The sequence below is a fragment of the Bombina bombina genome, chromosome 6, assembly GCF_027579735.1.
Source record: "Bombina bombina isolate aBomBom1 chromosome 6, aBomBom1.pri, whole genome shotgun sequence".
Classification (NCBI taxonomy): Eukaryota; Metazoa; Chordata; class Amphibia; order Anura; family Bombinatoridae; genus Bombina; species Bombina bombina.
In genome coordinates, this window is record NC_069504.1 from 47,497,871 (window position 1) to 47,513,054 (window position 15,184).

The window sequence follows — 15,184 nt, forward strand, 5'->3', positions numbered from 1 at the left end:
GCCACCCACTGGTGACTCGCCGGGCCCTCAGTAGCTCCAATTGGAGGCGGTTCTTAAAACCGCCTCCATGATGAGCTAGATCACTCAGCCAATCAGCATTCAGCACTGGGGGAGGCGTGCCTGCTGATTGACAGAGTGACCGGGCTTCAGTTCAGGCGGGAAGGAAGTCTGGTAGAGATAGGAGGGAGCTGCTACTGCTGCAAGTTACTGCGTGCCTGACTGCCTGTATTGCATTTGGCTTTGGCAAAGTGCAGTGGCAGTCTCAGTCAGCTGTGCAGCGGTTGTGGCTCAGTGTGGTGGTCGGAGGTCCTGGAGTGGAGGAGGACTCAGGACTGTGGGAATATCTTACCAAGGCAGCAGGCCAGGATAGTGATCATGTACATGGGGTAAGTCAGTGGAATCTGTGAACTTCACTATCCTACAGCACTCTAGTCTACACTGTGTTTATCCAGATGAAGATCATGACGCTATTTATTATTCAAATGCTGCTGCAGAAACTGAATTTATATGTGCATGATATAAATTCAGTTTCTGCAGCAGCATTAAAATAATAAATAGCGTCATGATCTTCATCTGGATAAACACAGTGTAGAGGCAGCTGCATTTGTATAGGGTTTGTTTTTTTGCAAGCAAATAAGTTAGTTGCAATGTTTTGGGCCAGTGCACTATACCCCATGTGGATTTTGCTAAACTTCTCACAGAGAGAGCTGCACGGTCTGAAATCCCCTCCCCCTTCTTTCTGCCTGAGAGCCTTGCTGAGTGTCTCACAGCAGAACGGCAAGGATTTAAACACAGACAAAGATCAGAGGTAAGAGGAGTCAGAGGTTATCTGTTTATGATGGTTTTAGGAAAGTCTGTGTTTAAAACGTTCTGCTGTGAGACCCTCAGCACAGATGACATCTGCTTCTCTTATGTGCTGGCCCTCTCTGCAGCTTACACAATTGCTTGGTTTATTTAACCAATTTGATCCTACAGGTTATAGCAAATTTAAATGAAAGGCAATATTTGTTTGTAAAATTTACAGCTTCCTAATCATACTCATTGATGTTAAGGTACATATGAATACCTTCCACAAATACACACACACATATTTGTGTGTGTATATATATATATATATATATATATATATATATATATATATATATATATATATATATATATATATATATATATATATATATATATATATATATATATAGCAAGTAACTGTTCCTTTGTTGTTGTTTTTTTAATTATCAGAGCATTTATATTTTAAGTTTTGTATTTAATTAATTTAACTGCCCTGAAACTATGCCCATGAAATGCTTGCCATAAATCAGTCTCTTAAACTGCTCATATGTTGTTTAGCTTTATTCCTTTATTCCTTTTAAACCACTGCATGGAAAGCAAAGTAAAATCTCAAAAGATAAAATAAATTTAAAAAAACATAACTGTTTATTTTTTTTAAAAACTCTTCTGTTATGGTGTAAAATAAAATATAAGAAAGCTAACATTTCCTGGTTTCTTGAGATATATACCAAGAAACCAGAAAATGTGTTTTATCTTAGACTTTTATAATAGTATGATACACCTCCTTGCTTCCTATACATAAAATCAGAAATGTGTGAGACAGGCTTTTAATAATCAAAGACTGTGTAATGTGTTAAAATGATGTGCACAGTAACTGCCTGCATAACACATTATGCAGTCATTATTAAAAACCTGTCTCACACATAATTGTGGCACAGTTGAATCAACCCCAAATGCATCCCTCCCTTTCCTCTTCCTTCCTCCTCTCTTTGTCCTTCCTCCTCCTCATTTACTTTGGAAAACCCATTAAAAAAAATTATGTTACATCCTGACCAGCACAATTGTAAAACACAAAACCTTAATACACCTGTATATACACATTACTTGTATATACTCCCTTTCCCCCCTCCCTCTATCCCACCTCTCTCTCTCTCTCCCTCTCCCTCTTTCCCTCCCACCCTCTCCCTCTTTCCCTCCCACCCTCTCCCTCTTTCCCTCCCACCCTCTCCCTCTTTCCCTCCCACCCTCTCCCTCTTTCCCTCCCTCTTTCCCTCCCTCCCTCTCCCTCTTTCCCTCCCTCCCTCTTTCCCTCCCTCTTTCCCTCCCTCCCTCTTTCCCTCCCTCCCTCTTTCCCTCCCTCCCTCTTTCCCTCCCTCCCTCTCCCTCTTTCCCTCCCTCCCTCTCCCTCTTTCCCTCCCTCCCTCTCCCTCTTTCCCTCCCTCCCTCTCCCTCTTTCCCTCCCTCCCTCTCCCTCTTTCCCTCCCTCTCCCTCTTTCTCTCCCTCTTTCCCTCCCTCTTTCTCTCCCTCTTTCCCTCCCTCTTTCCCTCCCTCCCTCTTTCCCTCCCTCCCTCTCCCTCCCTCTTTCCCTCCCTCCCTCTCTTTCCCTCTCTCCCTCCCTCTCCCTCCCTCTTTCCCTCCCTCCCTCCCTCTCCCTCCCTCTTTCCCTCCCTCCCTCTCTTTCCCTCTCTCCCTCCCTCTCCCTCCCTCTTTCCCTCCCTCTCCCTCCCTCTTTCCCTCCCTCCCTCTTTCCCTCCCTCCCTCTTTCCCTCCCTCTCCCTCTTTCCCTCCTTCTCCCTCTTTCCCTCCCTCTTTCCCTCCCTCTCCCTCTTTCCCTCCCTCTCCCTTTCCCTCCCTCTCCCTCTTTCCCTCCCTCTCCCTCTTTCCCTCCCTCTACCTTTCCCTCCCTCTCCCTCTTTCCCTCCCTCTCCCTCTTTCCCTCCCTCTCCCTCTTTCCCTCCCTCTCCCTCTCCCTCTTTCCCTCCCTCTCCCTCTTTCCCTCACTCTCCCTCTCTTTCCCTCTCCCTCCCTTTCCCTCTCCCTCCCTTTCCCTCTCCCTCCCTTTCCCTCTCCCTCTCTTCCCCTCTCCCTTTCTTTCCCTCTCCCTTTCTTCCCCTCTCCCTTTCTTTCCCTCTCCCTTTCTTTCCCTCTTTCTCTCCCTATCCCTCTTTCCCTCCCTCTCTTCCCCTCTCCATTCTCCTCTCTCTTTCCCTCTCCCTCTTTCTTACCCTCTCCCTCTCACCTTCTTCCTCTCTCTTTCCCTCACTCACTCTATATATTTTCTTCTCGCGAGTATCATAGCTAGCGCCTCACCAACCTGTGATCTCACCGCACGTCACTGCTACCAAGTTTTAATTTGCAACAGAGGACATTGAGAGCACAAATCAAATTTGATAATAAAAGTGCTAATGAACTTACCTTGATTTATTGTTAAGCAAAGGGTACCCAGAAAACAAAGCAAATTTAATATTAGAGACAAATTGCAATTTTTTTTTTTTAATAAACTGCATGCTCTATCTAAATAATGAAAACTTCATTTTGGCTTTACTGTCCTTTTAATGCCACAAGGTGAAAAGTTCCTCTATAGTTTTGGTTTTAGATTTTTTTTTTAAATATCTTTATTTATTGTGTGCCACATACAGGAAGACATCAAAAATCATGTGTTAACACGAACAAGGAATTATCAGATTACAACATTATGAAAACTTTATGACGACAATCCGATGCAGTTATTTCCTCAACTGTAAAAAGGCAGTAGAAAACATGAACGTTTACAAATACATAAGCACAGATAGGGAGTACAATTCTACTGAAGAACACTCCCTTGACCTGTGGACATTGTTGTGGTGTTCCCGCAAGGCACATTTTAACTTACAAACAAAAACAAACCATATCAACTTAAGTCTACCTTCGCCAACTCGGAATGCTCAACCTCCTCTCCCCTCCCTCCCAGATCTCTTTTAGTCAAACTTCCACTCACCCCTCAAATTAGCTTTGAGTATATATTCTGTGTCTTTAAAGGGTGTTATGATCATCTTACGTGTAGTAGTTGGGAGCGTATAGATAAATGATTTCCATTTTGCAACAAAAGACTTAACTCTCTTTGTCATGTCTCCCAATCCATCTGACTGTTCAATGAGCATTTGATTTAGTAGTGTCTGCTTCAACTGGGTCACAGTAGGTGGGTTGCGCTTGAGCCAGTTTTGAAATATCAATCGCCTGGCTACTAGTATTATGTTGGACATGAATAGCCTAGATTTTCTTAGGTATCCCCCCAGGGTCTAGTAATATGACATTTTTAAGGGTAAGGGTATGCTCCCTATGCTGTGTGTGCATGCTTAAGTTTGCCCAGTAAGCAGTCATCTTCCAGAATTTAACTATTTTGGGGCAGCTCCATAACATGTGTTTAATGTCTGCTTATTCCCTCCCACATTTTGGGCATTTATTTTCTCTGTCCGTTCTCCATTTTTGAAACTTTTTAGGTGTTACGTAACTGTCGTGCAAGAGTTTAAAGTATTAACTTAACACTTTGCACTATCTGTGACTGGTCACCTTCCTTCTCCTCTCTGAATAAAGTTGTGTAGTAATGCCTTGCCTGTAAGTATGCATAGTGGTGTGTTCTAGGTAGTCCATAGACTTGTCTTAGGTCTGCGAATGTTTGCATGAGGTTCCCCCCTGGTATCAGTGTCTGTCCCACCGTGCGTAAACCTAGTTCGTCCCAGCGGAGAAAGGCCTCAGAAGTAAAACCCGCAGGGAATTCAGGGTTTCCCTCCCATGGTAGGTAAGTTAGTATTCTATTGTTTCCTCCTAAGTGTTTACAAGTCAGCCTCCAAGCTCGCGCCGGTTGGTTTAATAGGTCAATGTCATTAAGGTATTTAGTCGTTTGTGTGTGGGTCATATGTGGTATCATTTCCAGTGTCCAGGGTTTTATCAATACATTTTCCATCTTAATGTTAGTAAATTTCCCTTGCCCTGTCATCCAGTCAATGACAAACTTACATTGAGCTGCCCAGTTATAGAGTTCAAAATTGGGTAGTGCTAGTCCTCCCATTTCCCTAGAAGCTGTGAGTTTTGAGTAACTGACCCTATGTTTTTTGTTGGTCCACACAAATTGGAGGACCATCCTCGTCACACTCTGCAAGTCAGATTTTTTGAGCAGGAAGGGTAATGTCTGGAAGAAATAAAGCAATTTCGGAAAGTAAATCATTTTTATGAGGCTTAAAGATAAGGGAAGCGGTGCCCATGTTTTAAGAAGGTTCTTCAGTTGCCCAAGCAAGGGGCTATAATTAATGGAATACCACTTCCGTGGATCAGTGTTGAGAGTTATGCCTAGATATTTAAAGTTTCCGTCTATTACTTTAAAGTCATAGTTAGGGATTTTCCTGTCACCCTTTGATAGCAGCCAAATAAGTTCTGTTTTATCTGTATTGATCACATACCCGGAGACCTTACTAAACTCCTCTATTAACTTCATGACCTTGGGGATATTACTACAGGGGTCCTGAACAAACAGCACCATGTCGTCAGCGAAGAGTAAAACATGCAAGACTGTTTCACCTATCCGCATACCCTCCAGCCTTCTCCTAATGCTCCACGCCAGGGGTTCTATAGCTAGATCAAAAAGAAGCGGGGACAGGGGGCAGCCCTGTCTCGTGCCTCTATGAAGTGTGAAGGGGGTTGAGGCCATCCCATTTACAAGGACAGAGGCCCTCGGGATCTTGTACAAGTTAGATACTGCTTTAACAAAGGGACCCTCAATTCCTACCTTCCCCAGAGTATAAAAGAGATGCTCCCACAAGACTTTATCGAAGGCCTTTTCAGCATCGATTAATAGTAAGGCTGCTTCCTTGTGTTTTTCTCTCCTGTCACTATCTTGTGTTAGTCCCCAATAGTACTGAATGACTGTCTGGACCTTTCTGATATTAAGAACCGACGATCTCCCCTGGACAAAACCTGTTTGATCTCCATGGATGAGCGACGGTAAGACCCTTGCCAGTTTGTTCGCTAAGATTTTTGTGAGGATTTTATAATCTTGGTTAAGGAGGGATATGGGGCGATAAGACTGTGGTAGGAGGGGATCTCGTCCTTCCTTCGGGATAATGCTAATGTGGGCTTCTGCAAGTCTAACTGAGGGCTCTATTGTGTCCTCCAACAGACCATTGAACAGTTTCGCCAGTGCCTCTGTTATTTCTGGCCCCATAATTTTATAGAATTCCGCCGGCAGCCCGTCAGGGCCCGGGGTCTTCTCTAGTTTTAAATCCTTGATCGTGGCTTCTATTTCCTCTGGGGTGATGGGGGAATTGATTCCTCTGAGTTGATCTTGATCTATTTTCGGAAGCTGAATAGGGGCCCAAAACCTATCCCTATCTGTGTTGTGTATGTGTTGTTCAGAGTAGAGGTTTCTATAAAAACTAGTGAAAGCGTCCTGAATATCTGTCTCTTTATTGAGTATGACACCTCCCTGTTTTATCGCTAGCACCGAGCTCCTTTTCCTAGTCAACTTTGTGATTCTGGCTAATAGCTTTCCAGTTTTACTACCAAATCTATAGTATTTGGCTTGCAACTTGGCGTGGGCCTTATTAGACTGCTGAAAGATGTAATTATCTCTATGTGTCTTAGCCTCCTTGTACTTGTGTCTGTTTATATCAGTGGGGTTCCTGAGATATTTGTTTCTCGCGTTTAGGAGGCGTGTTAGGAGATGTTCTGTGGTTTGTTTATTTCGTTTTTTGATATGTGTTGCGTATGCGGATATGGCTCCTCTCAGGACAGCCTTAGCCGTTTCCCAGAATAGAAGGGGGTCTTCTGTGTGTTCTCTATTAAGATCTGTGTATGTGTGCCATTCCCCTTGGATATGTCTATAAAAGTTCGGATCCCTATATAGGTAGGTAGGAAAGAACCACTTGTTGGATTTACGGTTAGAGCAACCCGTATGGATCTTCACTATTACAGGAGCGTGATCTGAGATCGTTATGGGGTCTATAACTGCATCTGCTACCCTGGGACACAAAGCTGTAGGGACCAGAAAGTAATCCAGTCTCGATAAAGTGTCTTTCGCTACGGACATACACGTGTATTCCCTATTCTCTGGGTGTCGGGCTCTCCACACATTCTGCAAGTTCAATGATCTCGCTAATTTGTGTATCATCAAGTACTCCTTCTTGGAGTTCAATACTCTCTGTATCGTGGGAGCATTTTTGTCTGGGTTAGAGAATCTATCTGCGGGAACTTGTGGGGCAATATTAAAATCCCCTCCAATAATGAGAGGCGAGGTGGTGAAATTCAGCATGTCTGAGTGTAGTGTTCTCCAGAATATCTGTTTTTGAGTTTGTGGCCCATACACTCCAACCAGCGCAAAGATCAGCCCTTCCACTTCCAATTGGATCATGATAAATCTCCCTTCTTGGTTATTCTGTTTTTTAGTGATGGCATATGTCAGATTTTTCCTAAATAGGACCACCACCCCCCTGGCCCTCCTCTGCTCATACGGCGTGAAAATAACCTCTCCTACCCAGCTTTGTTTCAGTTTTTGGTGTTCTAGTTGTGATAAGTGTGTCTCCTCCAGTATAGCGATGTCTGCTCCTCTGGAGTGTAAGTATCTTAATATGGATCTACGTTTTTGTGGAGAAGTGATTCCTCCCCACATTACAACTGATTATGGTTAATCGACTACTTAACATGGTGCAAACTACTATGTGTGTGACGTATTGATGGGTATGGTATTATTGGGTGTTGCGTTATGTCAGTCATGGAGTACCTTAACCATTTCATCCATTTTACAACCGTGTTCTGTTGACTAAGATTAGTTTCCTCCCTCATAGGGCCCCAGGGAGAGAGGCAAGCATCCTGTTGGCTAGACAAAAAAACATTTAGTGAACAAAATATAAAACAAGTTAGAACATACAACACAATTTTTAACATTTCAAGAAAGTTTCTCATCAGCCTTCGACTAGTATACCTAGTCTAGGTTCTTCTTTATGCACAGTACATTTCACCCTCAAGTCTAGATTCCTTTAAGGAAAGCTAAGCGGCTATATTGTTACTCCCCTCCCGGGCTTGACAAGCTAGAATACGGTAAGATCTACCCTGGGAGATGGCAGCTGGAGAACCTCCCCCCCCTGTCTAGGATGGGGGCTATCCCCTCCACTTTCTTCAAGGCGCTAATGTTCATAAGGGGGCTAATTTCTATTTTTACAAACTGCTTTCTAAGGTATATTATAACATCTGAACTTAACCTGAACATTCTCCGGCATGTGCCACATATTCTAACAGTAGTAAGTTCTGTGAGATTCTGTGTGACAGACCCCTTTACAACAAGAGTTAGTGTAAACAGTAAACCTTATATGGGGCCAGTGTTCTTCAGTTACTTCAAAGCACCTTAAAGTGTTCAGAGTTTGTTACCATCTTTAGAGGCTGTTCACCCTTCACTCAGGTATCTCTAGCTGCAGGATCTTGTTCCTGCCGAAGGAATTTCTGGAGGTGTCTGGGATCTTCAAAAAACTTTACTCCTTGCTGGGTTTGAAGCTGCAGCTTCGCAGGAAACAACAAAGAGAAAGGACGACCAGCCTCCACCAAGGCCTTGCAGTAAGGCGAGAACTCCCTTCTTCTCCTGGAGATTTCCGCAGAGTAGTCCTGGAAGATCAATATTTTTTTCCCCTCAAAACTCAGGGGAGACTTCTGACGGTAGGCCCTTAGGAGCAGGATCTTGTCTTTAAAGTTAAGGTATCTGATCATAACTTGACGAGGTCCCCTTGTGTTCTTTGGGTCTTGCGTGATATTTCCCACCCTGTGGGCTCTTTCGACAATGCATGGTATGTCTTCAGGCCTCAACCCCAACAGAGTAGGTAAGGTAGTCTCAGCAAATTCAATTAAGTCTGTGTTTGGCACAGCTTCTGGCAGTCCCACAATGCGCAGATTGTTGCGCCTAGAGCGGTTCTCTAGGTCATCAATTTTATCGGTTAGTGCTTTGTTCTGTTTCTCGAGAGCGGCAATTTCGTGGAATTCTCCCTTTGCAGAACCTCCCCATCTCCCACTCGTTGCTCAACATGTTGGAGTCTGGAGGAGAAGGACTTGAAGTCCGAGGACAGCGAGTCCACTCCTGTTTGCAACTGTTCTATCTTGGGTAAGAATAAGGCCGAGATTTGGGAAACAATGGGGTGGGCATCTGTCAAGCTTTCCTCCCCAATGTCCGTCCCCATATTTTCAGTAGTGTGTATTTCAACTGCAGCCTTAGATTTTCTGTCTTGGTGCTTTTGCCTGTTAGACATGGCGCCAGTGGTTTTAAGAAAACTAGAGTAATACTTCTGCATGCACCTTTCAGGGCCTGTACTCCCACCTCCCACAAGCCGTGTAAGAGTGATAAGAGGAAAGAGGAGATGGAACCGTGCAACCCAGAGGATGTTATTTATAAGTCTGTCATAGAGTGATTAATCTTTCCCATTAAAGCTCAGCCTTCATGTATATGCAGAATGTAGGGGCTCAGTGCACTGTGTAACTACTTGTTCATTTCTGGTCCTTATTCAACACCGTTTCCATCTGGGACCTCCTTGTCATCATCTGCATTGCCATCAAATTCTTTGCGATAGGATATATGTGTAATATCAAAGCCTCGGCACTATTCTGTTTCCAGACAACAAAGTCAGTATTCGGATAAATGGTCTCCTTAAAGTGTCTTAGTGTCAGCTTCCTTGGGCTTGCACTTAGCTCCGTGTCTGTATGGCTAAGTAAGTGGTTGTGCCCACGTGCTGTACTAACTAGCGATTTATCTTTGTAAGCAAGGTGGCTCTTGGGGTTCTTTTTATCAATCAGTCCCTTTTTTTTTGTTCCCTGGCTGATCAAGGGGAGTCTGGGGGCTTTATCAGTATCCTCTGCTCTGGATCCCCTGTGTGGCGGGGATATGTTACTCAGTGAGGGCCGAAATCTAAGATGGTGACCGCAGCTCCGCTTCCCAACTCCCAAGCAACAGGTCTCTCTATGTGCTTAGTGTTCCCCCAGCATTCAGGTACAATACCTTCCACCGTAATAAGTCCGGGCACTCTCTCTCCTCACCTTTGCCGTTCAGAGAGCTTCACTTTCTCCTTTACCGCCGTCGCGGTCTCCAGCCTTTTGGCATTAAAGGACCAGTCAACACAGTAGATTTGCATAATCAACAAATGCAAGATAACAAAACAATGCAATAGCACTTAGTCTGAACTTCAAATGAGTAGTAGATTTTTTTTTTGACAATTTTAAAAGTTATGTCTATTTCCACTCCCCCTGCACCATGTGACAGCCATCAGCCAATAACAAATGCATACACGTACCATGTGACAGCCATCAGCCATTCACAAATGCATACACACTTATTCTTGCACATGCTCAGTAGGAACTGTGACTGAAAAAGTTTAAATATAAAAAGACTGTGCACATTTAGTTAATGGAAGTGAATTGAAAAGTTGTTTAAAATGGCATGCTCTATCTGAATAATGAAAGTTTAATTTTGATTTAGTGTTCCTTTAACTTTTCCTTCGTTACTGGTGGAGGAGCGGATTTAATATGCTCCTAGTTTCTCTGCTCCGGGTAGGTATAGGGATATACCTCCTCCAAGGATTAGCACTTTTTTGCCGTTATAACCGCAAAAGGCCCAGGTTGCGGTTATAACTACAAACCTGCGACCTCTCGGAACGGCCGCCCACCGGAAGTCTCTGGTTTTAGATTTTTAGGTTTATTCCATATCTAGAAATTTTAGAGTATTTCAGTTAAATGGGAACTACTTTTCTTGTAGTGAAGCGTTGTGAGTAATGAGATCTACTTATGCATGTCCTAAGCATAAAAACTTCCATGTGACGCTGCTCTTTGTATAACACAGGTAACAATATTGATTTCACTTTTGTGATGCTAAATATACCTGTGCAAAACACATGTTTACATTTCTATCACTGCTGGCTCGGGAAAATGGGAAATCACGGAACAATTGATATCTACTGGTCTGCAGTTTAGGGCAAACCTGGGCAAGTAACTTATATATAACTGTCCCTTACTGGCCTTAGCTGTGGAGATAAGATGTTTTTAAACTTAAAGGGACACTCAAATCAAAATTAAACTTTCATGATTCAGATAGAGCAGGCAATTATAAACGACTTTCCAATTTACTTCCACTTTTTGAGTCACCAGCTTCTACTGAGCATGTGCAAGAATTCACGGAATATATGTATATGCATTTATTATTATTATTATTATTATCAGGTATTTGTAAAGCGCCAGCAGATTACGCAGCGCTATACAAGCAATAATAAAACATTACAGGGATGCATTACATACACAAACAAACAAGTACAGTATTGGGGTACATTACAGTTGTAGGTGCAATAATTGAGCCCTTGAGCACAATCAGTAGTAGTTCACTTTAAATACAAAGTGTCCTGCAGGTAGAGAGGCTCTCAAGCTTACAATCTAAGTGATTAGATTAGCCATTTGTGATTGGCTGATGGCTGTCACATGATACAGAGGGCGTGGAAGTAGACAAAACTTTAAAATTTGCCCCAAAAAATCTGCTACTCAATTGAAGTTCAGACTAAGGGGTTAATTTACTATTGTGCAGATGGACATGATACGATGTAGCGTATCATGTCGCCGCACATCGATAAATTCCGACAGCATACGCAATCGGCATTTATCATTGCACCATCAGTTCTGGTGAGCTGCTGGTGCAATACCGCCCCCTGCAGATTAGCGGCCAATCGCCCGCTAGCAGGGGGTGTCAATTAACCCGATCGTATTTGATCGGGCTGATTCCTGTCCGCCACCTCAGAGGTGATGGATGAGTAAGGAGCAGCGGTCTTAGGACCGCTGCTTCTTAACTTCCGCTTCAGGCAGAACTGAAGCAGAGTGGGTCGGAAACAGCATCCGCTGCTTCATAAATCGACCTCTAAGTGCTATTGCATTGTCTTTTTATTGTGCATATGTTGTTTATGCAAATCTACTGTATTTACTGGTCCTCTAAGGAACCCAGATTACAACAAATAAACTAAACTCTAAACTTATTTAAACAAATTATATATATATAGATACATCAGCATATCATATTCTGGCTAATCCCTGCTTTGAATACATCAATACATGTAGCATTTATTGAGTTAAATTTGTAAATTTGCAAATTTCATACACAGATTAATCACCACTGTCTAATGTTTCCTCCAGTTAACCCATTAGATATTAGAGAGGGGTAAGTTAAGCAACAGATCATGATACTAAATGCCTAATGTATGAATATGTGTGTGTCACTACTATCAGTAGAATATGTGTGTGTCACTATCAGTAGAATATGTGTGTCACTATCAGTAGAATATGTGTGTGTCACTATCAGTAGGATATGTGTGTGTGTCACTATCAGTAGAATATGTGTGTGTGTCACTGTCAGTAGAATATGTGTGTATGTCACTATCAGTAGAATGTGTGTGTGTCACTATCAGTAGAATATGTGTGTGTGTCACTGTCAGTAGAATATGTGTGTGTCACTATCAGTAGAATATGTGATTGTGTCACTATCAGTAGAATATGTGTATGTGTCACTATCAGTAGAATATGTGAGTGTGTCACTATCAGTAGAATATGTGTGTGTGTCACTGTCAGTAGAATATGTGTGTGTGTCACTATCAGTAGAATATGTGTGTGTGTCACTATCAGTAGAATATGTGTGTAAGTCACTATCAGTAGAATATGTGTGTGTCACTATCAGTAGAATATGTGTGTGTGTCACTATCAGTAGAATATGTGTGTATGTCACTATCAGTAGAATATGTGTGTGTGTCACTATCAGTAGAATATGTGTGTGTGTCACTATCAGTAGAATATGTTTGTGTGTGTCACTGTCAGTACAATATGTGTGTGCGTCACTGTCAGTAGAATATGTCTGTGTGTCACTGTCAGTAGAATATGTGTGTGTGTCACTGTCAGTAGAATATATGTGTGTGTCACTGTCAGTAGAATATGTGTGTGTGTCACTATCAGTAGAATATGTGTGTGTGTCACTGTCAGTAGAATATGTGTGTGTGTCACTGTCAGTAGAATATGTGTGTGTGTCACTATCAGTAGAATATATGTGTGTGTGTCACTGTCAGTAGAATATGTGTGTGTGTCACTGTCAGTAGAATATGTGTGTGTGTCACTATCAGTAGAATATGTGTGTGTGTCACTATCAGTAGAATATGTGTGCGTCACTATCAGTAGAATATGTGTGTGTCACTATCAGTAGAATATGTGTGTGTGTCACTATCAGTAGAATATGTTTGTGTGTGTCACTGTCAGTAGAATATGTGTGCGTCACTGTCAGTAGAATATGTGTGTGCGTCACTATCAGTAGAATATGTGTGTGTGTCACTATCAGTAGAATATGTGTGTGTGTCACTATCAGTAGAATATGTGTGTGTGTCACTGTCAGTAGAATATGTGTGTGTGTCACTATCAGTAGAATATGTGTGTGTCACTATCCGTAGAATATGTGTGTGTGTCACTATCAGTAGAATATGTGTGTGTCACTATCCGTAGAATATGTGTGTGTGTCACTATCAGTAGAATATGTGTGTATCACTATCAGTAGAATATGTTTGTGTGTGTCACTGTCAGTAGAATATGTGTGCGTCACTGTCAGTAGAATATGTGTGTGTGTCACTGTCAGTAGAATATATGTGTGTGTCACTGTCAGTAGAATATGTGTGTGTGTCACTATCAGTAGAATATGTGTGTGTGTCACTGTCAGTAGAATATGTGTGTGTGTTACTGTCAGTAGAATATGTGTGTGTGTCACTATCAGTAGAATATGTGTGTATGTCACTATCAGTAGAATATGTGTGTGTGTCACTATCAGTAGAATATGTGTGTGTGTCACTATCAGTAGAATATGTTTGTGTGTGTCACTGTCAGTAGAATATGTGTGCGTCACTGTCAGTAGAATATGTGTGTGCGTCACTATCAGTAGAATATGTGTGTGTGTCACTATCAGTAGAATATGTGTGTGTGTCACTGTCAGTAGAATATGTGTGTGTGTCACTATCAGTAGAATATGTGTGTGTCACTATCCGTAGAATATGTGTGTGTGTCACTATCAGTAGAATATGTGTGTGTCACTATCCGTAGAATATGTGTGTGTGTCACTATCAGTAGAATATGTGTGTGTCACTATCAGTAGAATATGTTTGTGTGTGTCACTGTCAGTAGAATATGTGTGCGTCACTGTCAGTAGAATATGTGTGTGCGTCACTATCAGTAGAATATGTGTGTGTGTTACTGTCAGTAGAATATGTGTGTGTGTCACTATCAGTAGAATATGTGTGTGTGTCACTGTCAGTAGAATATGTGTGTGTGTGTCACTATCAGTAGAATGTGTGTGTGTCACTATCCGTAGAATATGTGTGTGTGTCACTATCAGTAGAATATGTGTGTGTCACTATCCGTAGAATATGTGTGTGTGTCACTATCAGTAGAATATGTGTGTGTCACTATCAGTAGAATATGTGTGTGTCACTGTCAGTAGAATATGTGTGTCACTATCAGTAGAATATGTGTGTGTCACTGTCAGTAGAATATGTGTGTGTGTCACTATCAGTAGAATATGTGTGTGTGTTACTGTCAGTAGAATATGTGTGTCACTATCAGTAAAATATGTGTGTGTGTCACTGTCAGTAGAATATGTGTGTGTGTCACTATCAGTAGAATATGTGTGTGTGTCACTGTCAGTAGAATATGTGTGTGTCACTATCAGTAGAATATGTGTGTTTTTCACTATCACTAGGATATGTGTGTGTGTGTCACTATCAGTAGAATATGTGTGTGTGTCACTATTAGTAGGATATGTGTGTGTGAGTCACTATCAGTAGAATATGTGTGTGTCACTATCAGTAGAATATGTGTGTGTGTCACTATCAGTAGGATATGTGTGTGTGTGTGTGTGTGTCACTGTCAGTAGCATATGTGTGTGTGTCACTATCAGTAGAATATTTGTGTGTCACTATCAGTAGAATATGTGTGTGTCACTATCAGTAGAATATGTGTGTGTGTCACTGTCAGTAGAATATGTGTGTGTGTCACTATCAGTAGAATATATGTGTGTGTCACTGTCAGTAGAATATGTGTGTGTGTCACTGTCAGTAGAATATGTGTGTGTGTCACTATCAGTAGAATATGTGTGTGTGTCACTATCAGTAGAAAATGTGTGTGTGTCACTATCAGTAGAATATGTGTGTGTGTCACTATCAGTAGAATATGTGTGTGTGTCACTGTCAGTAGAATATGTGTGTGTGTCACTATCAGTAGAATATGTGTGTGTCACTATCCGTAGAATATGTGTGTGTGTCACTATCAGTAGAATATGTGTGTGTCACTATCAGTAGAATATGTGTGTGTGTCACTGTCAGTAGAATATGT

At 42.1% G+C, this 15,184-nt stretch overlaps 1 protein-coding gene across 1 annotated transcript in view; it reads left to right on the forward strand.

The window, feature by feature from the left end:
• PLXNA4 (plexin A4) overlaps positions 1 to 15,184 on the forward strand; it is a 1,088,215-nt gene that overhangs the window by 480,623 nt on the left and 592,408 nt on the right. The gene's annotated exons all lie outside the window — the stretch shown is intronic.